Raw genomic sequence first — 26,412 nt, 5'->3', positions numbered from 1 at the left:
TAAAATACACAGCCCCCGCCCCCCACGCGTGCGCACACACACACACACACACACACACACACACACACACATGAGAGAGACAACGATGTATTTTAAGGGACTGGTACACAGGATTGTGAGGGCTGACAAGTAAAATCTGCAGTTAGAGCCCCAGGGAAGAGCTGGTGCCCTTTCGGGTCCAAAGTGTTCAGGAAGCTGAACTCCCTCTTCGTCAGGGGAATTCAATCTTTCTTCTCAAGGCCTTCAACGGACTGGATGAACTAAACGAACTCAACCACATTATAGAAGGCACTCTGCTTCACTCAAAGTCTACTGATTTAAATGTTAGTCTCATCTGAAACATGCCTTCAGAACCACATCTCAGTTGGTGTTTGGCCCCAAACTTGGAACCATGGGTACCACAGCCTAGCCAAGTTGACACGTAAAGTTAACCATCACAGGGCATCACGGTAACATTTCGCTCAGATAGGTCTGAGGAAAATTAAGTGCAAATGCCAATAAAACACTTGGTGCAGGCCTCAATAACTGACTCTTTGTGTCCCAAGATTTGGGGCCGATTGACTAATAAAGGTTACATTTTAAAACATTAGAAAACCTGAGTTAGCACTGGGCATGATTCAGCATTACCATCTGATAGCACCTGTTTCACACACCTTCTCTCCGCCACAAGGAGTCGTGGGCTTCAGCGGGTGTCCCTGGAGAGCGAAGGATGACACATTTGTTGCGAAGGCAAGTTTATCAGCTCCCAGACTTTTTAAAGACTTACCTTCTGTTGTTGAAAACCAATAAAGAACCTTTGTGGGCACAGTCAACTGTTCATGGATGTTTCCCTAGCACGTGGCCCCAGCCATTTGGAACACGAAGTAGCATGTTAAGGGCTCATTTAACTTACAAAGTGCTTATCCCAAAGTTGGAAAAGGGTGCTGAGGAATGCGGCCTCCACATATATCTTGTTCTCGTGGTATGAAATACGGCCGCAAAGAAAACTTCATTGTTTCCATTGCGAGGTTCTTTCATGACAGGGGAGCCTGGACAGTTACTGGTGGAAGGCTACCTTTCTAAGATTTATTAGGAGTCATAGAGGGCTCAGCAAACTCGGAAGGTACCTTTGTATCCTACAGCACTCAAGACTGATTTAATTTCATGTCAGTCCTGGAACTGCAACCACAATATGAACTGCAACTTTATAAATTGCTCCTTGGAGCAGCTGCCCTTACAGGTGGGGAGTCAAATGGGTGGAAATGTGGAGGAAGCCGGACGACTGAGAATCGGCACACTGAACGAGCAGATACGTTTCACCAAACTCTGCGGTTCTCATCTGTCCCCCATCTCACCCCCAAAGCCCCTTCTTTGCCTTGTGTTTGTCTCCTGCTGAAAATATTCTTTTTTTTTTTTCAGAGGGATGTCATATGAGATGTGAGGGAGAAAATGAATTATGCTATCATAGTACGTAAGGCTTTTGGATTTCCAAAGATTATTTCATCAAAATCCTGCTTGTAAGAAACGCAGAATAAACAGAGTAAAACCTAATTTACGTGTCCTCTCACAACAGCGTCCCTGATGAGAACCTTAAAACAAACTGATGTCACTAAGAAAACAAAGCTAATACTCAGAAGCACTGACTTCTTACAGGAGCTAGAAAATGGTTTCATAGCATCAATTAAGCCATGCCTTAAAATGAACGTGCAACACAGTGTTACTGGAAGGAAAGCACATACCAAGTATCAGGGCAAATCTCCCAATAGTCTAGTAGTTCCGTCACAGTGGAGCACTGTCTTTGCAGGTGGTGGTAGCCAGTTCTCTTTGGTCACTTGGAATTATTCTAGTCCAAGCATTTGTGGACGGTGTGGGGACAGACTTGGTGACAGGATGGTCACAGTAGCTTGAGAGAGGTATTCCATGCCTTGAAAGCATACTTGTGGTTAAATCTAAAAAAAAAAAAATCTTTTAGAAGAAATGTAACCTAAAAATAAAGTTAAAAAGCACAGGATAAGGGGTGCATGGGTGGCTCAGTCAGTTGAGCATCCAACTTCAGCTCAGGTCATGGTCTCATGGTCCGTGGATTTGAGCCCAGTATTGGCCTTTGTGCTGACAGCTCAGAGCCTGGAGCCTGCTTGGATTAGGTGTCCCTCTCTCTCTGCTTCTCCCCTATTCATTCATTCAACCATTCATTCTCTCTCTCTCTCCCCCCCCCCCAAATAAATAAACATAAAATTTTTTTTAAAAAAACACAAGATAATGAAATATATTAGTACAGGTTGCCAGCTCCAATTGTCAGGTTTGAAGTACATGCTCTTACAGCATTCACTATACCCATTATAATTCATCAGCTAACACAGATCCACAGTCACATGGTCTCCGTGTCTTACAAAGAAATGTCGTCTTTGTGCTACTCACATTTCAGATATTTAGGCAGATTTCTAGAATGAAATTAAATGCTTACGTTTGCTCTCGCCAAAACTGGTCTCTACATGGCTTTTCACTGGGCATTTTAATGATTAGAAAACAAAAAGAATCACAACTATACATTTACAAATCTCCAGGCTTACCAGCATCTACCACCCTTGTGAAGAGAGCACACTGATCTATAGCATAACACACACGTGCTCAGGTGCACAGACACCTCCCTAGCAGCCCAGGTACAGGTTAATCTGGCACAACTTTACACTATTCATTCGTTGTGTGCTCACTGCTTTTTTTAAATTTTTTTTAATGTTTATTTTTGAGAGAGACAGAGGGCAAGCAGGGGAGGGGCAGAGAGAGAGGGAGACACAGAATCCGAAGCAGGCTCCAGGCTCTGAGCTGTCAGCACAGAGCCCGACGTGGGGCTCGAAGTCACAAACTGTGAGATCATGACCTGAGCCGAAGTCAGACGCTTAACCGACTGAGCCACCCAGGTGCCCCTCTGCTCCTCTCTTTAATAAGGGGATTTCCTTGTGGGGTACCTCTCCTCTGAAATCAAATATAGAAGAGTCAAAAGAAGTGTATGTCTTGTCCCAAACCTCAAAGCAGAAATGTGGGTTTTAGTCTGGGTCTAGTGTCATCCACCTGATCTGCATTTCCAGCTCATTACTCAGCATCCACCATCCACCATCACCTGACACCAGAATTGTAACAGGCGGGATTCAAACGTCGTGGACATTGGGACATACTTCTCATCCCTGAGCTGTGCGTTTGCTTCAAGATTGAGAGGGAGGAGAACTAGGGAGTGTATTCCTTTACTGAAGGGATATTGTGTGTAACAGCGGTTGGAAGGAAGGATTAAAAATATGTATCTGGTTCCAAGACATTTCTAGCACTTCTGGAGGCACAGCGTTGTGAATTTCTCACTTTGAAGTGGTTACTTTCAGGGTCACTTGGGGTGGCTCAGTCGGTTGAGCCTCTGACTTCAGGTCAGGTCACGATCTCCAGGTTCGGTTCATCAGTTTGAGCCCTGTGTTGGGCTCTCTGCTATCAGCACAGAGCCTGCTTAGGATCCTCTGTTCCCTCCTTTGTGCACATCCCCTGCTCGCTCTCTTAATAAAGAAAACATTTTAAAAAGTGATTACTTTTATGTCATGTTAATTTCACCTCAATAAGTTATTTTTTTCAAAATGTATTTATCCACGGAGCAGTCACCTAAACGATCTAAGTGTCCAGCAATATCCTCCCCCACCCTCCCTCCTCCCGTCCCCTTTCTTTTGGTTGCATTTTAAGCCTCTTAGTATCGGTCACATTGACCAGGCCCGGTCCTGGCCCACTGTGAGGTGGGTGAAGTGTGGCTGATGGCCTCCTCGGCCCCCGCCGTCCCTCTCATCTGCTCCATCAGTGTCCCCAAGCCCCCATGTCTTCTTGCTACTCGGTACTTCCAAACCCAGAGAAAGGAACCGGAATGAACATATTTGGAGGTAGCAGATTGATGTTTCACTCCCAAGTGTTGGGGTTTTGTTCAGCCAATTACGCACCACATAAATATATCTTGAGCATGTCAGGTGTGCCGGGAACAGCGATGCGTAGTGCAGTTGTGTCGGTGACCCAGACAGGGTTAGAAGTCACCCCGGCTCTCAGGCAGCTTGGTCTCGTGGGGAGTGTGTAGTCAGAAATCTGAATACCACGATACAGCATGTGCTGGCAGGCATGTGCTTCACAGAGATGGTGGCATTCGACATGAAGTCTGACTGGCAAGTTGTTCTTTCCTGGGCTAAAGGAGAGGTACAGCCAAGAAGGGAAAGTCATGGAGCTGTGAAAGGGCCAGAAATGTTCCAGGAAAGGTAAGAATTTCTTGTGCCTGAAGCAAAGGCAAGTGATCAGTGGCTGAGGAGCTCCCAGCCTAGGAGCCGCCTTCTAACAGCGTGGGAGCGAAGATGGGGTTCGCAGAGGCTCTGGGAAATGGCCAGAGGACAGAGTCTGGGAGGCGTTTGACTGAGTGGCAGGGGTTGTGAGTGAGAGAGAGGGCGAAGGATACACAAGTCGTCAGCCTGAGGGGCCCGAGGGCAAGTCACACCATGGAACAAAGTCACCACTTAAAGTAATGGGAGAAGCCTGTAATGGCAGATACCAAATGCTGTGGCAACTTGACTGAGAGGCAGATGGGGGGAAGAAAATTCTCCCTCAGACCCTTTCAAAACCTCCTTTCGGGTTAATGATACCTGTGCTGATTCAAGAAGAGAGTCCAACAATAACGAAAAGGAGGCTTTGTGTCAGACTCCACAAGCGGAGTTAATTTTGAAGGAGAATTTTAACAACGGTCACACACACTTTTCCACACTCAATTATAGAATATGCATTTCAATCCCCAAATAAGCTTCAGTCTGTGACCCAAAGTTAGTTCATTTTCAAGTAAACTTTAAGCTATGCATTTTCTTTTTAGTCTGATGGGCGATTATTTTATTTGACAAGGATCTAAGGAAAAGCATTCTGGTCAAACTTAAAACAGCACAGAACATTCATTTAAGAAATCCTTTATAGGAGGTGCTATATTTTTTCTGGAATATTTTTATGACATCTCATGGGTCAAAAACACAATAAATTACTTCTTTCAATGTGAAATTCTATCTAGATCAAGTTACGCTCATCGTGTGCCTTTGTCTACCTGTGAAAACACCCAGCCGCTTCCACAGCCAATACCTGCTACAATCGCCAGCATCATAAACCTAACAGTCACTCCTATTACAAGGCGGGAGGCAGATTTCCTATAGAGTGGTTTTCATTTGGCTTTTCTATTTTATTCTATCTTAATAACCTTTCTATTGTAAGCATCTCATTTTAAAAGTGGGGAGAAAGGTTAACAGTACTATATAAAACCATAGATGAACCAAAACTAAATGAGAGTTGATATAAACGAATTTGAACCCATTTATTTCTGTGAACTATGCCACAAATAATCCCATTAAAAGGGTAATACAGTTTTGGGGAAAAATTCAACAGTTGCGAGAAAAACAAATCAGAACATTTACGTACTTCGGCATTGAAAAAATCAACTTGAGGATTATAAAAATAAGCAAGTGCCTTAAACTAATGAGATAACGAAATCTTTCCTCTTGTGAAATAAACAGTAAATTTAAAGAATCGTACCACATGTAGTAATTAATAAAATGAATGTTGCTAAGGTGGTTCCTAACTATCAACATTTAATTGTAAACTGCTAAGGTAAAGTCATTTGGACATCAGTAAATGGATTTGAAATTTTGTCCCTAATTTCCAATTATGCACTGCCCTTACTTACACATATTCAAAGGGAAAGAATAACACTAGCAACATTCCAACCTAACACAATGAGGAAGGTTGGAAACCAAGCTTTGGGTTTTAGGAAATCAATACATCTAGGAAATCAATACATTTAGGAAATAAATACTAAAAGCTTTACTGAGTTGACCTTGTAACTGACAAAGAAGTGAGTGTAGAATCCAAATAAAATGTAAACATTTCATATACCCGTCAGAAATTTTGAAATTTTACTCACAAAACTTAGGGTAAAAGTAGACAGAATAAAAGTAGAGTAAATAATTCCAGAAAAATATATTTGGAAGGGATTTGCAGCCTTCCAGAAAAAGAGCTTTCATGTGTTTTGGTAATGGTTTAGACTCCAATGCTTTAACATGTTTCCTGGATTTACTTAACAATTCCCAGTAATAGACTTTTATAAAAATGTTATTAAAGATTTTAAGGTTAGCCTTGAAAATCTGTTAATGTATTAATAAAAGATAAAAACTTCTTATCCTAATTTTGTAAAGGTCATAACAAATCACTAATCAAATATTTTTAAAGCATCCCTTTTTACATAATAATTGTATAGTTTATTGTACAAAAAGTTGGAAGCTTCTATCAGGTGCCATTCACTGTTAGGTACCAATGATAAATAAGGTTTTATTGTTACAGTAATGTATACATTACTTGTGTGTAGATAAACTTTAAAAATTCTGTGAACATTTATTGAGTTTTCTTGACAGGTCTACTGAGGTAGAGAGGAGAAAAAAACCTCTTTTTAAAAAAGTAGTCTCCATGCCCAATGTGGGGCTTGAACTCACAACCCTGAGAATACAGAGTCATAGGCTCAACTGACTGAGACAGCTAGGCAGCCCAGAAAAACTTTTTTTTTTTTTTTACTGGAAAAAAGCTTCTTTTATATTCCAGACTCCCTGATAGGACTTTATATCTATTTTTGTCATTTTACCCTAAAGCTAGGGGGTAGCTGTCATTACTCCTTCAACATCACATATGTGGAGATTTTATCTTTAAAAATAAGGTGTGCTAAACATTTACAGAAAAACTAATGCTATTCATTTTCAAACTCTTCCAAAAAGTTGAAGAGGAAGGAATATTTCCAAAGCCATTTTATATCTAGAAGTGTGTTCGCTAGTTCACAGGAATATTAACTCTTGCAAAAGTGAGGACATTAATTGTGGAGATTGTACTTAGTTTATGGAAGCACTGGAATTCTGTAGAGCACAGAATGGTCATACAACCAAAGACAAAGAGAAAATCAAGGGACAAACTTTGCTACCTTGGTATGTATGTGAGAAAATTCTGTTATCTTCCAGAAGAGCAAGATGGGACTTACAGGGCTCAACCTCAGGAAAGGCCAGGAGGAGGAGGCTGTGAGTTAGACCATGGTCTCAAAGGCTGTCTTGTCTAAAATGGCCCAGAGGCTTCAAGAGGCTGAGAGGAGGTATTGGACCGGTAGGAGATTAACGGACACACAGGGCAACAGGGAGGGAGTTTGACACAGCAGGTGGGATATTTCTGGAATTTGTTTTTTATCTTCTCAATTCCTGGCACCATTCGCCCAGTTCAGCTTGTCACCTATTCCCATATTAATGCAATGCTTCCTCCCTGGTCATTGACCCACTCCAAACCATCTTTCCCCTCTTGGCTAAACCATCTTTAGAACAGCTTTGGTCTCAGTACTTCCTTGTTGAAAACCATTCAGTGGCTTACCATTACCACTTGAATCCCTTACAGATAGAATTTAGTTTGATACTCAGAAACTTCTCAAGTTCGACTTTAGCCTATCTTTCCAGGCATAGTTCTTCATTTCTCTGTTTTTAATTAATACTTAAATTTTTATTTCAAGTTGTATTTTCCATGTCTTTGAGAATGAAATAGTTCTACAAGGTTTGTCACAAAAATGGCAATCCCCGGTTCCAGGTATGTGCTTCTTTGGTGTTAGCGCCTATCTCCTACACAGTGATCAGACCAATTTATATTCCCACCCATTCCCATTTCCCACCTCCTCACCAACACTTAGTATTCTCAGGATACCTGCTCAGATGGTGGGTGTGAAAATTTAGCACATTTACAAATCCTTTTTTTCTAAATCTAATTTTTATATTTTTTTAAATTTACATCCAAATTAGTTAGCATATAGTGCAACAATGATTTCAGGAGTAGATTCCTTCGTGCCCCTTACCCATTTAGCCCATCCCACCTCCCACAACCCCTCCAGTAACCCTCTGTTCTCCATATTTAAGAGTCTCTTCTGCTTTGTCCCCCTCCCTGTTTTTATATTATTTTTCTTTCCCTTTCCTTATGTTCATCTGCTTTGTCTCTTAAAGTCCTCACATGAGTGAAGTCATATGATTTTTGTCTTTCTCTGACTAATTTCACTTAGCATAATACCCTCCAGTTCCATCCACACAGTTGCAAATGGCAAGATTTCATTCCTTTTGATTGCCGAGTAATACTCCATTGTATATATATACCACTTCTTCTTTAATCCATTCATCCATTGAGGGACACTTGGGCTCTTTCCACACTCTGGCTATTGTTGATACTGATGCTATAAACATGGGGGTGTATGTGTCCCTTCAAAACAACACACCTGTTTCCCATGGATAAATGCCTAGTAGTGCAATTGCTGGGTAATAGGGTAGTTCTATTTTTAGTTTTTTGAGGAACCTCCATACTGTTTTCCAGAGTGGGTGCACCAGCTTGCATTGCCATCAACAATGCAAAAGGGATCCTCTTTCTCTGCATCCTCACCAACATCTGTTGTTGCCTGAGGTGTTAATGTTAGCCATCCTGATAGGTGTGAGGTGGTATCTCATTGTAGTTTTGATTTGTATTTCCCTGATGATGAGTGATGTTGAGCATTTTTTCATGTATTGGTTGGCCATCTGGATGTCTTCCTTGGAAAAATGTCTATTCATGTCTTTTGCCCATTTCTTCACTGGATTATTTGTTTTTTGGGTGTTGAGTTGGATAAGTTTTTTATAGGTTTTGGATACTAACCCTTTATCTGATATGTCATTTGCAAATATCTTCTCCCATTCTGTCAGTTGCCTACAAATTCTTTATTACTAGTGAAGGTGAACATATTTTGTTGTTTATTCATCCTTAAATTCAGATCCTTTGCCCATTTTCTAGTTGGGTTGTAGGGACTTATAAAATATATTAATTCTATGAATTCCTTTTTATTAAATTACATTGTATATCCTCTCCCAGTCTGTAATTTGTATGTTGGTTTATTATAGAAGATACTTTCATCAGTTTTTGAAAATGATGTAAATTTTATTCATTTTTTTGTTTTGTTCACTTTATATCGTGTTCAAGCAATCTTTATCTTGATGTCATAAATAATTTTTTATTTTCTTTCAGAAGTCTTAAGGTTAACTTTTCAAGTTTAGTCCCTTAAAGCAACTGGAGTTTATTTACCTAATGTTATTTTTTTCACATTATAGCCATTTGTTCCTGAATTTTTAACGAAATAGGCTGTCATTTTTTTCTGTTAATTTATAATGTAATATCCCAACTAATTGTTAAGATGACAATTTACCTCAATGGAATTTTTTACATTTTTTTAATGTTTTAATTATTTTTTGAGAGAGAGAGTGAGTATGAGCAGGGTAGGGGCAGAGAGAGGAGAGGGCAGAGGATCTGAAGTGTGCTCCCTGCTGACAGGCTGACAGCAGTAAGCCCTTCACGGGGCTCAAACACATGAACCTTGAGATCAAGACCTCAGGCGAAGTCAGACGCTCAACCACTCAACAAAGAGCCACCAGGCACCCCATTACCTCAACCGAATTTCTAATGTTAACTCATCTTTCCATTGCTATGATAATAATTGGTCCTAACATTTTCCCAGAATATTAGTGGATTCAATATGCAATCACTTAATATATTTCTTTTGTATTTAAGAGTAAAATTTCAATTACAATTTTTGTCATTGACTCATAAGTTAGTTTGAAGTGATTTTAATAGTCCAAAAGTATTTGGAGGCTATGGTTTTAAATTTTTCTTCAATGTTTATTTCTGAGAGAGAGAGAGAGAGAGAGAGAGAGAATGGGGGAGGGGCAGAGAGGGAGACATAGAATCTGAAGCAGGCTCCAGGCTCTGGGCTGTCAGCACAGAGGCTGATATGGGGCTGGAACCTATGAACCCCAAGAATATCACCTGAGACGAAGTTGGACACCCAACTGACTGAGCCACCCAGGTGCCTCATTTGGAGACTATGGCTATGTTTTGATTAAATATCACTAAATTTAGTTCCTCTCTACTCATAGAATATAGTCTGTACAAAAATTCTTTGATAGGTGTTGAAATTTATGTTGAACTCTAGTATAGGAAATATTTTTGTTAATGTTCCATTGGTCCCAACAAAACATTCTACTAACAGATCTGTATGGATATGTGTATTGTACACAAATGTATACGAGTGTGTATGTACATTTTAATGAGATCTCAAACTTGGGCCTCATCCTATCCCCAGGTTCTGTAATATCAACTGCTGAAAAACAAATTCCAAAACCATACTACTTTTGTCTAATACTTAGGCCTTGACATTAAGAGTGCAATGCATTAAGAAAATGGCACAACTGGAGGAAAACACAATTACCTAAGAAAGACAAAATGACTGACACAAATACTGCACAAAATCCTGACCAGAGACCTAAGATTTGGTGTAGGTCTGTCGGAATCGACATCAGGCTTAGGGATTTTCGATGTATCTTACTCAAAAAAAAAAACATACAACAAGCACATTCAACATGTTATTTTAACTTCATTAGTCCGAAGACAGCTGAATCATCCTAGTATATAAGTTTCACTTTAAATCATCTAAAAAACATTTTACCAGTAAGCTCTTTTCTTATTTCCTTTAGAAAATAAGACTTGCCTTTAGAAAATGCCTTTGAGTGCTTGCTTCGGGAGCACGTACACTAGAAGATGCCATTGAATGAACTGACATTAAAAATCAGTGAAAATCAGGGGCGCCTGGGTGGCTCAGTCGGTTAAGTGTCCGACTTTGGCTCAGGTCATGATCTCATGGTTTGTGAGTCCAAGCCCCACGTCAGGCTCTGAGCCAACAGCTCAGAGCCTGGAGCCTGCTTCAGATTCTGCGTCTTCTCCTCTCTCTGCCCCTCCCATGCTGATGCTCTGTCTCTCTCTGCCTCTTAGTAATAAACACTTGAAAAAAATTTTTTTTAAAAATCAGTGAAAATCAGACTGAACCTGCTAGCGAAGAATACAAGTGGCCAGCAAAGTAATAGTTTTCATTCATTAGAGAGTCAAAATAGCTAAGGTCATTAATATTCAGAATCACCTAATCTGTTGAGAAATGGGTGTGCTTCCACTGTTGAGAGAGAGAATACTATAAATCCTTTGCTAAAGAACATTTGCTTATTTTTAGCCGTTTAGTGTCCACTTTGTTCTTTTTACCATCTATACTTTGAACTGTCTTTGGGGAGAATTGCCCATTGCCTGGAGTCTTGACAGCAGCTCCTGGGAACCGGTCTGGTAGAGTGGTCAAGGGCATGGATTTTGATATCAGACTACCCTGAGCTTGATCCTTGTCCCTGCCATTAACTCTACATCTTGGGAAAGTTGCATGACTTCCCTGAAACTCAGTTTCATTAATTGTTGATATCTATGTATAGATCTGTCATATAGGTGCCAGTGGGATAGCTACCTGAGTTTAGCTTCGAGTTGAACCAGGGCAAATCAAACAGAAGAAATGGGTCCAGGTGTGGAGAGCAGAAAGGAACTGATGTGTCCCGAGTTCCTATGATGTGCAGGTACTCCCAGGTAATTCACATACATGGTCTCATTTGAACACCCACACCCATTTCCTAAGATAGGAAGCTCATTAGGATGCCCATTTGATAGATGAAGAAATAGAGCTGTTCCCTAGGTCATATATTTAAATAGCAGAAGCAACATTTAAACTGAGGTCTGAAACCAGAAGCCATGCTTTTATCTACCACTTAACACTGTTCCAGAGGGCTCAGGAAGCAGTGAGGGGAAGTCATGAAAGGACTAGATAACTAAGGAATGGAGACCTGTGTAGGGGACGGGAGGCTGAAGTCTAACTGATCTTTAGGACTGGATCACTGACCCAACCACCTACTTCCACAAAGGACCACAGTTCCAGACAGCAGATAGGCAGATTCCACCTTCAATGGTTGAATAGTTTCCTAGTACTCCTGAGGACACATATAATCAGTAAGAAAAATTGTTTTAAGAAAATAACGGGATTATCTGAAGTGGTCTCCCCTTTCTTTCTAAGAAAGAATCGGAGGGAGGGAGAGAAGAAAGAAAAAAAGGCAAAGAAAAAGAAAACTAATCTCCAAAGAAATGGCTGGCCATTAGAAAATATCACTGGTCTCCAGGGGCCTGGGTGGCTCAGTAGGTTGAGGGTCCAACACTTGATTTCAGCTCAGGTCATGGTCTCCTGGTCCTGTGATTGAGCCCTTCATAGGGCTCCGCACCGGACTAGGCGTAGATCTTGCTTTGGATTCTCCCTCTCCCCCTCTGCTGCTCCCCAATGCCCTTGCGCATTCTCTCAAAAAAATAAAAACTAAAAAAATATACATTACTCATCTCAAAAATCCTTTATTGCTTATATGAAAATTACTTGAAATCAGACTCGAAACAATTTGCTGTATTTGAAAGAGGTGACATAGAAACTATTCACAGTATGAATCTATTCAATGTTTAGAGTCTCTCTCCCAGGTCAGTTTTCTATTTGAAAACAAGAGAGAAGATCCAAGGAGCAAAGACAGAGATGTCTTCAATCATTATTGAATCAGTATCACATATTCTCACAAGAAAAGAATGTATTTTTAATACCTTAAATTTTTATTCAAGGAAAACACTAGATCTATTCAGTAGGTAAACGTATTAAAGATCCACAAGTCCTAAATAGTCCACACTTTATAAGAATTCTTTTGACGTCTTCATTGTCACCTGGGCATTCCAGTTTTGAGACTACCAGTTGCTGGTAAGATGTGAACTTGTGAAGTTCTTATGAACTTGCACTGTATGTACAATGACCTGAAATATACATCTGAGAGGACTCAGCTGCAATGAAACGATTGATAGTCTGTATACCTATAATCTATAAATAAAAGAAACAAATCTTTATAACAAAGAATACTCAGTAACTAAAAAAGGACTCATTCAGGGTGCCTGGGTGGCTCAGTTGGCAAAACTTCCAACATAAGCCCAGGTCATGATCTCGGGGTTTGTGAGTTCAAGTCCCGCATCGGGCTCTGCGCTGACAGCTCAGAGTCTGGAGCCTGCTTCAGATTCTGTGTCTCCCTCTCTCTCTCTGCCCCTTCCTGCTCACGCTCTGTATCTCTCATCTTCAAAAATAAAAAATTTTAAATTAAAAAAAAAATAAAAAGGACCCATTCCCTGGAATAAATTAATAACATTCATAACAAAGCTGCCCACTTGGTCAGCTTGGGCTGCTGTAACAAAACATTATAAATTGGATGAGTTAAATGACAGATATTTATTTCTCACAGTTATGGAGGCTGGGAAGTCTAAGATCATGATGCTGGTGGATACAGTGCCTGGTGAGACCCTTCTTCCTGTCTTGTAGGTGGCTGTCTTCTCACTGTGTCCTCACAGGGCACAGAGAGGGAGGAGGAGGGAGGAGGAGAGAGGGGGAGGGAGGAGGAGGGAGAAAGGAAGAGAGAGAGGAGGGGGAGGGAGAGAGAGAAAGGAAGAGAGAGAGGAGGGGGAGGGAGAGAGAGAAAGGAAGAAAGAGAGAGGGGGAGGGAGAGAAAGAAAGAGAAAGAGAGGAAGAGAGCAAGAGAGGGGGGCAGAGAGGGGAGAGGGAGAAAGTGAGGGAGAGAGGGAGAGAGAAAGCGAGGGAGGGAGGGAGAGAGAAAGCGAGGGAGGGAGGGAGAGAGAAAGCGAGGGAGGGAGGGAGAGAGAAAGCGAGGGAGGGAGGGAGAGAGAAAGCGAGGGAGGGAGGGAGAGAGAAAGCGAGGGAGGGAGGGAGAGAGAAAGCGAGGGAGGGAGGGAGGGAGAGAGAAAGCGAGGGAGGGAGGGAGAAAGCGAGGGAGGGAGGGAGGGAGAAAGCGAGGGAGGGAGGGAGAGAGAAAGCGAGGGAGGGAGGGAGAGAGAAAGCGAGGGAGGGAGGGAGAGAGAAAGCGAGGGAGGGAGGGAGAGAGAAAGCGAGGGAGGGAGGGAGAGAGAAAGCGAGGGAGGGAGGGAGAGAGAAAGCGAGGGAGGGAGGGAGAGAGAAAGCGAGGGAGGGAGAGAGAGAGAAAGCGAGGGAGGGAGAGAGAGAGAAAGCGAGGGAGGGAGAGAGAGAGAAAGCGAGGGAGGGAGAGAGAGAGAGAGAGACGGAAAGGGAGAGACGGAAAGGGAGAGACGGAAAGAGAGAGACGGAAAGAGAGAGACGGAAAGAGAGAGACGGAAAGAGAGAGACGGAAAGAGAGAGACGGAAAGAGAGAGACGGAAAGAGAGAGACGGAAAGAGAGAGACGGAAAGAGAGAGACGGAAAGAGAGAGACAGCGCTCTGGTGTCTCTTCCCCTTCTTATGGGTTATCAATCCCATTATGAGGTTTCACACCCCCTGTGCCCCCATTACCTCATCTAAACCTAATTAGCTTCCAAAGGTCCTACCTCCCAATACCATTATAATAAGGGTTAGGGCTTCACCCTATGAATTTTGTGGGAACACAAACCTCAGTCCATAACGTCTGCCAGCTATTCACTCTGGAAGTCTTATCCCTTGTAACACTAGCAAGATTAGATTCTGATTTCAACCAACTCTCTGAATGCCGGCTGCTACACATTTAAAGTTCTTAACCTAATTTTTCTCCCTTAGCTCCTGTTTCCTGGTCTAATTTATAAGCTTATTACCTATTTTTGTTTTTAAATGCTTGTTTTTGAGAGCAGGGGAGCGGCAGAGAGAGAGAGATAGAAGCCCAAGCTGACGGTGCGGAGCCCGATGCAGGGCTCAAACTCAGGAATCCCAAGATCATGACCAGATCCAAAACCAAGAGTCAGACGCTTAACAGACTGAGTCACCCAGGCGTCCCACAAAGCATCTTTTTTTTTAAAACTGATAACATGTTTAACTAAACTTGGATTTCTCACCACAAGCCTATCAAAAGGAGCACCTGTCTTAAGGTTTCAAATGCTCTCAATGAGGATTGCTCAAACTCGCCTTGATGAAGAAGCGCTCTCAATTGGTCTAACATCTCAGAGCCCACAGAGTTGGGGGAGAGGCTACAAGGTATGACAGGTCCTGGGGTCGTAGGTGCAGAGCTCCAGCTGCCAACCTGAGAGCCTCTCAGGTAATGTTTGGGGATTGCCTACTTGTCGGGGATCCAGCTATACAGTGAATGTTTGTGCTTCCCCCAAATTCATATGTCGAAACCCAACCCCCAGGGTGATGATATTTGGAGGTGGGGCCTTTGGGAGGTGATTAGCCCATGAGGGTGGTGACTTTATGAATGGGATTTGTGCCCTTAAAGAGACCCCCAGAGACAGTGCTCTTACCCCTTCCACCTCATGAGGTTACAGCAAGAAGGCTTGTGTCCGCAGAATCTGTGGGCATTGTGATGTTGGACTTCCTAGCCTCCAGAACAGTTAGAAATAAATATTTGCCATTTATAACCCAGCAAGTCGATTGTACTTTGTTAGAGTGGCCTGAACAGACTACGACAATTCTGCTCAACATGCTAGGCTTTTACAGAATTTAAGATCCTAAGTGGAAAACCCACAGTTTTTGTCCCTGGAATAACTAAGTATAGAAGGGGAATGAAAAGTGTATAGGGAAAGCTTAGAGGGGATTCATCTCTGATCTCTTCAGTAAATTTATTTTTTTCCACTCTTTTTTTTTTATGCATTAGCACTCTTCGAGGGCACATGTGTTTCTCATGCAAAGCTTCAATTCACATGTACAAAAAGACATCTGTGTATCCAAATAAGACGAGGGCATCCACACCTCCACTATCCATGTGTACACAGGTGTCAATTTTTTTGTGTTTATTTGTTGAGAGAGAGAGAGAGAGAGAGAGAAGGAGCAGGGGAGGGGCAGAGAGAGAGGGAGAGAGAGAATCCCAAGCAAGCTCCATGCTATCAGCACAGAGGCTGACACCATGATCGATCTCCCGGACCAAACGGTGAGACCAGGACCTGAGCCGAAATCAAGGGTCCGACACTTAACCGACTGAGCCACCCAGGCGCCCCCACAGGTATCAACGTTTTAATGAAGAGTCACTGAAGAGCACACTTAAAACGTCACATTTCATGAAACTTTCCCCCATCCAAAGACATAAAAATGTGGCTGGACGTATTTGTAAAACTAAAACTACTCTCAGAGAGGCTTAGCTCACCACCTTCCCATGGCAACCCAAACAAGTCTGGGATTTAAAGGATATGAAACTGCAGCTATTCCTTTTAAAAATATCATTTTAATGCTCGAGGGGGCATTGGAGACCAGGACAGCCTCCTACACATTCGTTTCACAGAAGTTGCCTCCAAATTCACTTTGGTGTCAACCCCTCGTGAGCTGGGCTCCCGGCAGACCGAGTCCACAGCGCTGATGTTGGCAACGCCTCTTTCGGAGCAAGTGGGAAAAGCCGTCAGAAGTCCCACCACGGCTTATTTCATTCTCCACACTCGGTGTTCACCACCAGGAAGCAGAGAGAGAGAGAGAGAGAGAGAGAGAGAGGGGAAGGAGGCTTCGCCGGAGGATTTGGTTCTCCCAAGCCCTCACCCAGGCTACAGTCACATCATCCTGGTCACATCTCATTTGGAAAAAGAAAACTCTTCATGGAGACAGTGAGTTCACAATCGCCCGTGAAACAAAATCACTGCGCAGTCAACTCTGCCCATGCCCTTCCCGTGTCAGCGCGGCTGCTCGTGTATCATGAACACAATCAAATCCATTCTCGCACCTCAGGGTGCTGCTTGGGTTTCCCTGCTAATGCGTTCCTGCAGTGCCTGCCTTTCATGTTCTGACTTTGCTCTGAATAAAAACGACTGGGTGTCCCCACTCTGTATATTCTGAAGCTAAAAAGAATCAATTAAACCAGCCATATTTCCATCAGGGGGGCTCCCGCTGTTCCCCAAACAGCTTAAGCTGTCTTCTCATAGTTTATGATGTCAGCAGGATCTCCCGACTGAAATACAGCCTGGAAATCTCACCCCACCCCTCTCTGGCCCTCTGTCTGCAGTATATATTATTCTTGTAGTTTTCAGAGACAGCTGTGTGAATTAATGAACTGATGTGAGAATCGGAGTTGGCCTGGAGCCCCATTTAAAAGTCATGTCGATGACCTCATAAAAACAGCAAAGAATGCTTACAGCTTGCTTGTAAAAGAAAGCCATTTCTTAATAACTTGGAATGCCCACATAATTCAGCACATATTTTAACCCAAAATGATTATTTCATAAGAGAATGAAAATTTCCCATGAAAAAGACATTTAGCCAACCCCGGCAACTATAAACTTTAATTGACATTTCACAGTATGTAGCAGCGTTCTCTCTCGGGAGTGTAGAATATCATTCCTGCACCTGCGCTTTACCTCCAGAGTTATAGTATTTCAACCATTAAACATTTTTCATTAAAGCACTTCATATAGAATTAGTCTAATCTGATTTTAACAAAAGTATTCTATATTTAGTTTTTCACACCGTATTAGCTCAAACCGTTAGAACTAGAGAGGCTGGGCCTTTGTTCACTGGCACAAGCAGAAGGGTGGTCTTGCGCCCACTCACTTCAAAGATGGCCCTTCCTGCGCTTGCTGTCCTTTGAAACAATCACAGCATTTCTAAACGAAGTCACTCCTGGGTAAACTGTAGGCCTCAGAGAAGCGGAGACCCACGGTTAGCTCAACCGGGCTGCAGGGTTCTTCCTTTCCCTGTGAACAGTCGTAGCCCACCCCCCCCCGCCACCCCCACGCTGGCGCAACAGCTCTTAGGAAGCAGGGAAGGTGCAGGATATTTTTGCTAGGCTAGAACTGAGAAAATGTGCACAAATGTGCATCTTACGGTTTGAGTTTTATAGCTGTTATCTTGCGGGCAATCTTGGGTGAACAGCTGCAGGATTTTAGGATGTGTGACTTGAACAACAAGGAAAGGGGCCTTTCTAAATGCTTCCAGTTAGAATCAGAGAGGGCTGAGCAGCATAGGAGCTCACTTGGGCTCTGAAGCTGACTGAGGAGTATTTAAAGAGAACCACTCTACTCCAGAGAACGTTTTCCCTGAAACGCTACACTCTATTCTCTCTCACTTAGAACACTCATTGCGCAGAACTGAGAACACCTGATGTGAATTCAATTTCATTTTGGACAATGGTTATAAGTGGGGGTTTTTCCCCCCCCAAATAAACAGGTCCATGAATACATTTTGGATTTAGCTTCTCTGGGTCTAGCATGGACTTCAGACAGCTTAACATTATTTATTTTATTGATGTTTCAATTGGACAATCAACTTTAATATGATATATGACCGTTCATATATAGGACACTTAGGCGATATAGGACAGTTAATTCCGCTAAACAGACACGGCTGTGTTTGGCTTTACCAACAAACCAAACACAAAACACTAGTGTGGCAAACAAAGATGGGTCACAGGGACTTATATTATAAAAGTAAACTGTAAGTCATAAGAAGATCTTCACTAGGTACGTTGATATATTAAATCTTCTAACACAAGTTCTGATAAAATATACTGTAGTTGACTTCATATAACATAACGCCTCCGCTAGGCTGGCTTGGGTTTTGGAATGGTGAGGTGCCAGGCTAAAGCATACAACATCATGGCGCTGACTTTATGACTTACAAACGTGGCTAGTTCATAGGATCCCATCTAGCATTTCTGAGGCCTCTGTGTCACCTGATGGAAGGAACCCACCCGGAAGGCAAGCCACCGGGGAGAAGCCAGGCAGTGCATAGCGAATGTGCGAAGGAGGGCCCCCATCAAAGGGGGCCGAGGTCAGCAAAAAGCCACCAAAGCAGGAGGCCTCTTGCCCACACTGTACGGAATCAGTCTTACCTTACTCTGAAGAATAATCTGCGTGCTGTCGTCACCAGGATAGCTGCCTGTCATTGTCGTGAATCATCCTAACGGGTTCTGGACACTTACTCTCAGACGCTTCTCTGGCAAGTGCCGCTGGTAGAGACTGGGACGGCCCAGGGTTTCCTGGGTGAGCTGTGGCTGTAAAGGCACCAAGCTGGCCCCAGAGGGGCACAAGCTCAAAAAGGAAATACTAGAACTCTGACACTGGACGGGAGACAGGTGGCCAAAGCCAAAGATTCCGTGCCTGTCAGGTGGACTAATAAAGCTCTGCGTTGCAGTGAGCATTTAATGACAAAAAGCAGGTACAGCACCTGGTGTAGACTAGACGTGCCAGTAGTATTTTGTAAACTATTGTTAGCATTCATGGCTGCAGCAGCAGGAATGAGAGTTAAGTCCAAGCCGCTGGGTCAAGCCAAGTGGCTGGCTGGGCAAACGGGAAGCGGTGTGGGCAAGCTACCCTCTTAGGAGTTACAGATGTCAAACGGGCCAGCGTGAAGTGCGGAGAAAGTGCTTCTTATTTTCCTAGAATTAACTACTACAGCCTCCTGATGAGGACCCAAGGGACTTCGTGCCGCCCAGTACAGGGGTCAAGATTTCCAAGGCACCGTTTTCGGGGAACTGGAAGGACCAGCTCCCTTCCCATCCCTCCCCCCGCAATACCCCACTGCGCATGCGCACACAGGATGAGGCCTCTAACTGGGGAAGGATGCTTTATGAAGAACGCAGTGCGTGGAGCATCAATGATCTCTTCCTAAATTGACTCAGACACCTGGCTTCTCTTCATACGAGATTGAAGGATGCCTGATGAGGCTGCCTCTTGTGTGAAAGTAACTGAAAGTCCACAAAACCAGCAAAGTCCTTAGCGGGGGCGGGAGGCACGGAAGTACAGGGGACGGCCATCCTGCCATGAGCAGTCAAAGGAAGAGTCATCCGTTTTTCTCTTCTTCCTCCCCATCCCTTGTGCCTCGTTTGATAAGCTGAGGAAGTTGGTTTAGTAAGCAGTTTCAGCTGACTGGGAGTTTAAACATGAAATACTTTGAGTTTTCCAGTATCTGCTCTCAGCTGTGCTCTATCAAACTCTGCATTCGAGGCTGCTTTCACTTGTCCTCAATGATATCAGTCTGAGGACATCTTGTTGAGTCACTTCGACTTATTGAATGTTTTATTTTAGTTCTTAAAATGTACCGAAGTTCATTTTTTCTTTTACACTTGAACCTCATAGGCATTTCAAGCTTCGCTCATCCCCAAGCCAGCACAAGTGGGAGGGGCCTGGAGTGGAGGTGGGGTGGGGCTCCCTCTTCCTTCCCGCTACTCTTTTGTGGCTGAGTAGGAAGGAGGGAAAAAGAGGCCAGAGTGTGTTAACCTGCTTGAAGATCCATGATGAGGTTGCCATCTTTTCCTGTCATTTGTCATGCCTTCTCTGCAGCCCTGAGTGGCTCGTAATTCCCTCTGTGTATCAGATGCCCATATATTGACTAGCTCAGGGCCTGTGGGACACTGCTGGTTCCTCGGCATTGCTGACTATCTAAGGCCAGTCCTAGCACCCCAGGTCCCTGAGAGAAGTGGCTCAGAGCCCATGCTGGATGAACTCATTCTGAGTCCTCTATCTCCTTAAAACTCTACTTGCTTTGGCATGACGGGGGGGGGAACAGTGACTGAATTTGCTGCCCTCGGCCTGGCTGGTCAATGCAGTCAAATACTGTCTACAAAGGCACTGGAGTCTCCATAAAGTGGAAAGTGGATAGCACATAACAGTAACACCTTTAGGGATAAAAATGTAGTGAGACAGTCCTGTACTAAATCGAGGTGGTCCAGAGGCATGGTCCTTGAAAAGAACCCACTAGAATTGCTGACTGTTGTGTTGTTTCACTGTTGTAATAAAGAAAACCATAGATGGGGGAAAGAAGGGAGGAGCAGAGAGAGAAAGAAGGGAGGCAAATTGGAGCATGGAAAACTGAAAAATAATACAGTGATTTCTTTGACGACAAAAACCCATTTTATTGATAAATTTCCTTATTCATGACTAAAAGGAAACATGAAGGAAAAATCCCAGGAAAAGCATATAAAGGAGTTGGGTTGACCCAGGGTCCTTGCAATCTCTATGTCCGGACTAAAGATTTCAAAGTGTTTGAGACCTCATTGTCGAAGAAGACAACATAAAAAAGGAAGCCATGGGAATGAGAACTATTGGGCCTGTTTAGCAGTGAGGAGACAGCTGTCCCATCCTTGGGGCTCTCTTTCTTACTCTGCAATTACATTGGACACTACTTATTTGAATCACATATATAGATTTTCCTTGTAATGACAGCGAATCGGATAGCTATTGCTACAATAGTATTGCATTATAATCAACCACAAAATCTCAGTCGCCAGCAAAAATGTGCAGGGAGGCAGGGCTCAGCCGGGCTCAGCTCTGCTGGGCACTGCTCCAGGCATGTTTCATCCTTCTCCTGGGACCAGCAGGCTAGCTTAGGGCCAGTCTTCTCATGAACACGGCAGAGGTGCAAAAGGGCTAGCTGAAGCACAAAACCGCTTTTCAGGATTCTGCTTATGGCATGCTTGCTAACATCCTGTTGACCAAAGCAAGTCACAAGGCTGAGCCCAAATATAAGGCGTGGTGAAAATATTCCTTTTTACTGGGGGGGCTACAGAATTCCATGGTGAAGTGTGAGACTATACAGATGAACAACTGAGGACATTAACACAATCTGACAAAAACAGGAGTTGAAATTTTTAAAAAGACGAGTGAGACTAAATAAGAAATTAAAACGTATCCCCTAATCCGAACATTCACAGATAACCATGACTTATAATGATATCATTGTTCCACTATCTTTTCTAGGGATGTAAAAAATTCTTTTACTATTTTCAAGCTTGATATCAAACTAAAATAGACTTATGTAGGCTTAAAAAATCTCATCAAAGTATATCAGAAGCATCTTTTGATGTCACTAAATTATCTTAGACAATCTGCTTTTGCTGTCTATCTGTTAGTCCAGCATAGAGATATGCTATATTTTATTTCATCATTTTACTGTTAGTGGGCATTTAGTTTGTGGACACTTTTTTCCTCACAAGTAGAAGGGATACCCCTGATGATAAAAATGACACCTGTTTGTGCCACAGAAGCATGAAGGAGCATCCTTAATAGGCAGATTGCACAGCAGACAGGGAATCAAAATCCAAACCTGAAAAAAATTATAATACACTCATCTGGATTTACTCTCAGGAATTCTGTTCCTTCTTCATAAGCGACACCAGCCATCTCTTAGCTTTTAGTAAGCTCTATTTTGGATATTAAAATAAAAAACAAAAGACAAAAAATCATGGTATCACATAAGAAAAAAAAAATAACACATGATATCAGTGTATATCAACTAACCCTGTAGTGTTTTGCTTTACATGCATTGCTCTCCTAAGCAATAGTAAAGTACTAATAGCCAGCAATGTAAAAAATTTATTTATTATTTTTGAGAGAGAGAGAGGAAGAGAGAGAGAGAGAGAGAGAGAGAGAGAGAAAGCACATGAGCAGGGAAGGGGCAGGCAGGGCGGGAGAGGATCCAAAGCAGGCTCTGTGCTGACAGCAGACAGCCCAGTGATGGGCTCGAACTCATGAACCACGAGATCATGGCGTGGACCAAAGCTGGACGCTGTTACCCAGGCACCCCAAAGGCCAGCAATTTTAATGTCTTGGTGATGTTTCCAGGTGGTTTTGTAATGGCCATGCCATCCAATCAGGGAAAATTTTATGCTATTAATAGTTGGTCAACTATTTTAAATGGTAGAGGATTTTTTCTTTATCAAAAATAGCTGAAGACCTACTAACCCATAAGATCTTTTTATTGAGATATGATCGATAGACAACATATTAGTTGCAGGTGCACAACATTATGATTTGATACAGGTATATATTGCGACATGATTACTACAATAAGTCTAGATAATATCCAAGATCCCTCTACTGTTCACAGAGTGTTATCTTTCAAAATTTACATATATTCTGGGAGAAGAGTTGAGGTCAATTATAAGTCTTTTACAAATTAATATAATTATCAGGTCATTTTGAAACAGCCAATACTGAAAAGGGTAAGAAAGCATAAAAACATTAAACCCAAGAATTTACTGAAAGGAGATAAAGGTAGAGCTTGAAACTACTGATTAATTACTAATTTATTTTCATTTGATGATAACACTGACACTGCTAGAAGAGTGAACACATAGGAGCCAGTTACCGTACCCAGTGCATTAATGGATTCTGCCTTTATGTTCCTATTATGTCCATGCAGTTACGCATTCTGGTTACTAGATGGCGATTTTGTGCACAATAGCTCTTGGCTTTGCAACCTTTGTTCCTTCCCTCCCCAAATAGTGATTGGAAATTCAAGATACATCTCCACATTCTTACCTAATTAGTCACTCATTAATAAAACTTGTAATTTTCATAATGTCTTAAGAAAAACCTATAAATACTTATCAATATGTCAAAACAATCAGAAAAATGTTCAAATATGCAATCTACCCAAATCATCTCTATAATAATATAATATGAAAACTCTTTCCAAATAAAAGAATAATTTGCCATCAAGTTCTGCTTCTCTAAACCAACAGATCTGCTAAAAACAGTGCAATGTGTCTGGGAGAACAACTTAGCAAGGGTCTTGGTTGAAGTTAACCAATGTATCAAAAGTATACTTCTTATATTTAAATAAACAATTATAGGTAACAACCACACAGCATAACTTTTTAACTGCAAATCTAGTTGATTTGCTCTTCCTTTTTGCACTCAAGTTTTTGAGTCCAATTAGTTGAAGAAATTTTGGGCTAGTGTTAAATATCCCTTAAGTGAAGATTTTGCTGCTCTCACAAGTTCTACCTCACCTGCTCCCCTCCTCCCGCCCCTCTTCAAGACGGCCAACATACAGAGCTTTAATTGGAAACTGAGACAGCTGTTAGGGAGTCAGGTAGAAAGGAAGCACAGCCGCTCCCTAGTAGCGTTGATCCTCAACTGTAACACATTATCATCAGTATTCATGTGGCTTTCTTCACACGGAAGCTTTCCAAGAATATGTAAACTAGACGATGTCAGTAACAAAAATGATACTCCAAACATCTTATATCTCTATAAAGTTTTCAATCATTCACTAGTTAATAAGACACCTCCTTCAGTAAAAAGAGAACCCGGATAGTGACTCAAGTTACCAAAACTCCACTAGACATCCACAGGGACAGGGCTAGCTCTGTGGGTCTCCAAAAAATTTTGGCTTTTGTCCTTTTCCTTTGCGAAAAAAAAAAAAAATCTGTGATTCTCTGTGGTATCTGTTAAGGTTATCTTCAAATTGTTAAAATTTTCAGTTGATTCCAGTCACATATTGTCAATACATCAGTTAATTCAAGGTGGTTCTTTACTCTGAGACCTAAAAGGAAAAATGATGAAACACCAACCAGAAGAAATTCCCTCTCAGGAAATAGAAGAGTTTGGTGAATGGAAATCGAGAGCAATAATCCATAATATGATACAGTTGGTTGGATTTAGCACAAATAAACTGCTAGATGAAGGAATTCTTAATTATTTAAAAAGTTTTATTGTGTAAGAATAGCTGATGGGTCAGAATGTGAAGACAGTGGATAAGGTATGAACACCACTCTTACCTCCAGACATCAGGTCACAAAGCAAAGTTCCACTTGCCTTGCTGCCAAACAACCATGATATTCACTCCCTCCTTCCTCAACAAAGAGTGTAGTGAAATCAGTGGTCACCTCCCTAATGGTGATCTCGCCAATAAGGGGTAAGTAAGAAAATTTTAGTAAGGAAATTTACCTCCCATTTTTGTTTATAAAGAATAAAGCATACGAAACAGAAAATATCCAGGCGAAATAAAGGGTGCAGGCATTGCTTCAGCTTCCTGCATAAAGCCCAGATCCCCGAGCCTTCTGCAGTCTGACCTCAACCCATATGTCCTGCATTTTCTCCTATCACACAGTTCTCCACGTGCTTTAGAGAAGTAGCTGAAGCCTTCTCTGCTCTCAGACCTACCCTGTGCCTGGGTGGCCCTGTGCCTTTGTTCCTCCCTTCAGTCTCCCCGGGGCGCCCATTTCCCACCAGTTTTCCATGTCCAAACATATCCGTTCTTCAAAATCCAACTCAAATTCCACTTCCCCATAAAAGACTTTCTGATTCCCCAATGGGATGATCTCTCTCAAGTATAAATCTCTATGGCAATGCTTATGTCCATAAACAAATAATTGTGGCTGTCTGACTATAAAACTAGCTGTCTCTATCTTCGGTACTGGGTATTTGTGTGTCTTATTGGATTTCTGGGGATTTTTCTCTACTGGAATCTCTTCGTTGGCAAAGGAGGTGTCCATGTCCTAATAACTTTGCATTTATTCAACAAACGTATGCTCGGCCACTATTGGCTGAATGAAAGTAAACAAATGCTTACTGCTGCTTTCAGCATGTTCGTCAGTAGGCAATAAGTCATATATATTCAGTCATACAGCTGAGTGTCTCAGCTAGAGAAAAAAGAAAATGTTGCTGGTCCCTTATTTCCGTACAGTGGTTCTAATATCTGTCCAGCTTTTCACTGGACAGTGAGGACTCATCCTATGGATTGGGAGCTGAGGTAGATTAGTAAAAGCCATTTAATGTTTCTTCTGCTCCCGGGATTCTATGATCCTGTGAAGTTTTAAGAGGTTCTGATAGCAGGACCTTCATTAATACTCTTGAATGAATGGAGTCGGCAGACAGTATTGGCAAATATGTTTGCATCCTACATAATGTGTCAATGTAGAGTAGACCTAACCATCTACGGGCAAGGGCTTCATTTAAAAGCGTATTTCCAGCTATTACTTGGTAGTTTGTTTTTCTTTCAAATATTCATTATACTTACAGAAACCAAAATTGATCTCATTGCCAGAAGGATAATCCTTTTACTACCTTTGATCATTTCTTACAATGCAAAGAAGATAAACAGTTGCACAGTTATCTTTGTACACAAAAGTGTATATTTTCAAATACTTTTTATATGTAAGTGATGATGTTTAGAAAAGGCAGAATTATAGTCAGCATTTTGATTAAAAAATTTGAAGCTGATGATCTGAACTTCTTCAAAATCATTCCATCTCTCCCTCCCCACAATCTTGTGTTTCTGTCTACCCTCCTCAACTTCCACCCCTCAGAAAGGCTCCCACCTTCTTACCAAAGGTTCTGTTCCTTCCTTCCTTCTCCTGACCTTTGCCCCGTAAGTTTTCAACCATGTCTCTTCAAACTTTCCTCTTTGTTCCATTTTTCCCCGTTTCAGATCAGCAGTATCAAGTTTCCTTAACCTTAGAAAGAACAGCCACCTTCCTAAACGTAGATCCTTCTCTAGGTACTCGCCATCTATCTCTTCCCTTTTATGGTCAAGCTTCTGGAAACAGATGGAACTCGCCGTCACCTCTTTTTCATCTTCCACTCATTCTCTCCATCAAGTGCTGTGTGACTTCCCCTCATACCACTATGCTGAAGTCGTCCCTGTCAAGGTCACCGATGACCCACCGAATCACAGACTGATTCAACCCTTTTAGTTCTCATGTTGGCCCTTTTGACAATTCTTCTTGAACTTTGGTAGTTCTTGGTTTTACAGTCATCACACCCCACTGGTATTCACACTTCTCTGGCCACTGC

General features: G+C 42.2%; 1 long non-coding RNA gene across 1 annotated transcript in view; it reads right to left on the bottom strand.

Annotated features, from left to right (window-relative positions):
• Window positions 1-1,457: 1,457 nt before the first annotated feature.
• Window positions 1,458-26,412, bottom strand: part of LOC131495050 (uncharacterized) — a 121,754-nt gene continuing 96,799 nt past the window's right edge. Inside the window, exon 3 of the long non-coding RNA XR_009253731.1 lies at window positions 1,458-1,928. This is a non-coding gene — a long non-coding RNA (uncharacterized LOC131495050). The remainder of the gene's footprint in view (window positions 1,929-26,412) is intronic.

Source organism: Neofelis nebulosa, chromosome 14, assembly GCF_028018385.1.
Source record: "Neofelis nebulosa isolate mNeoNeb1 chromosome 14, mNeoNeb1.pri, whole genome shotgun sequence".
In the NCBI taxonomy this organism is placed as follows: domain Eukaryota; kingdom Metazoa; phylum Chordata; class Mammalia; order Carnivora; family Felidae; genus Neofelis; species Neofelis nebulosa.
Note: the sequence above shows the minus strand (reverse complement) of the source record. Positions and strands in the feature narration are given on the sequence as shown.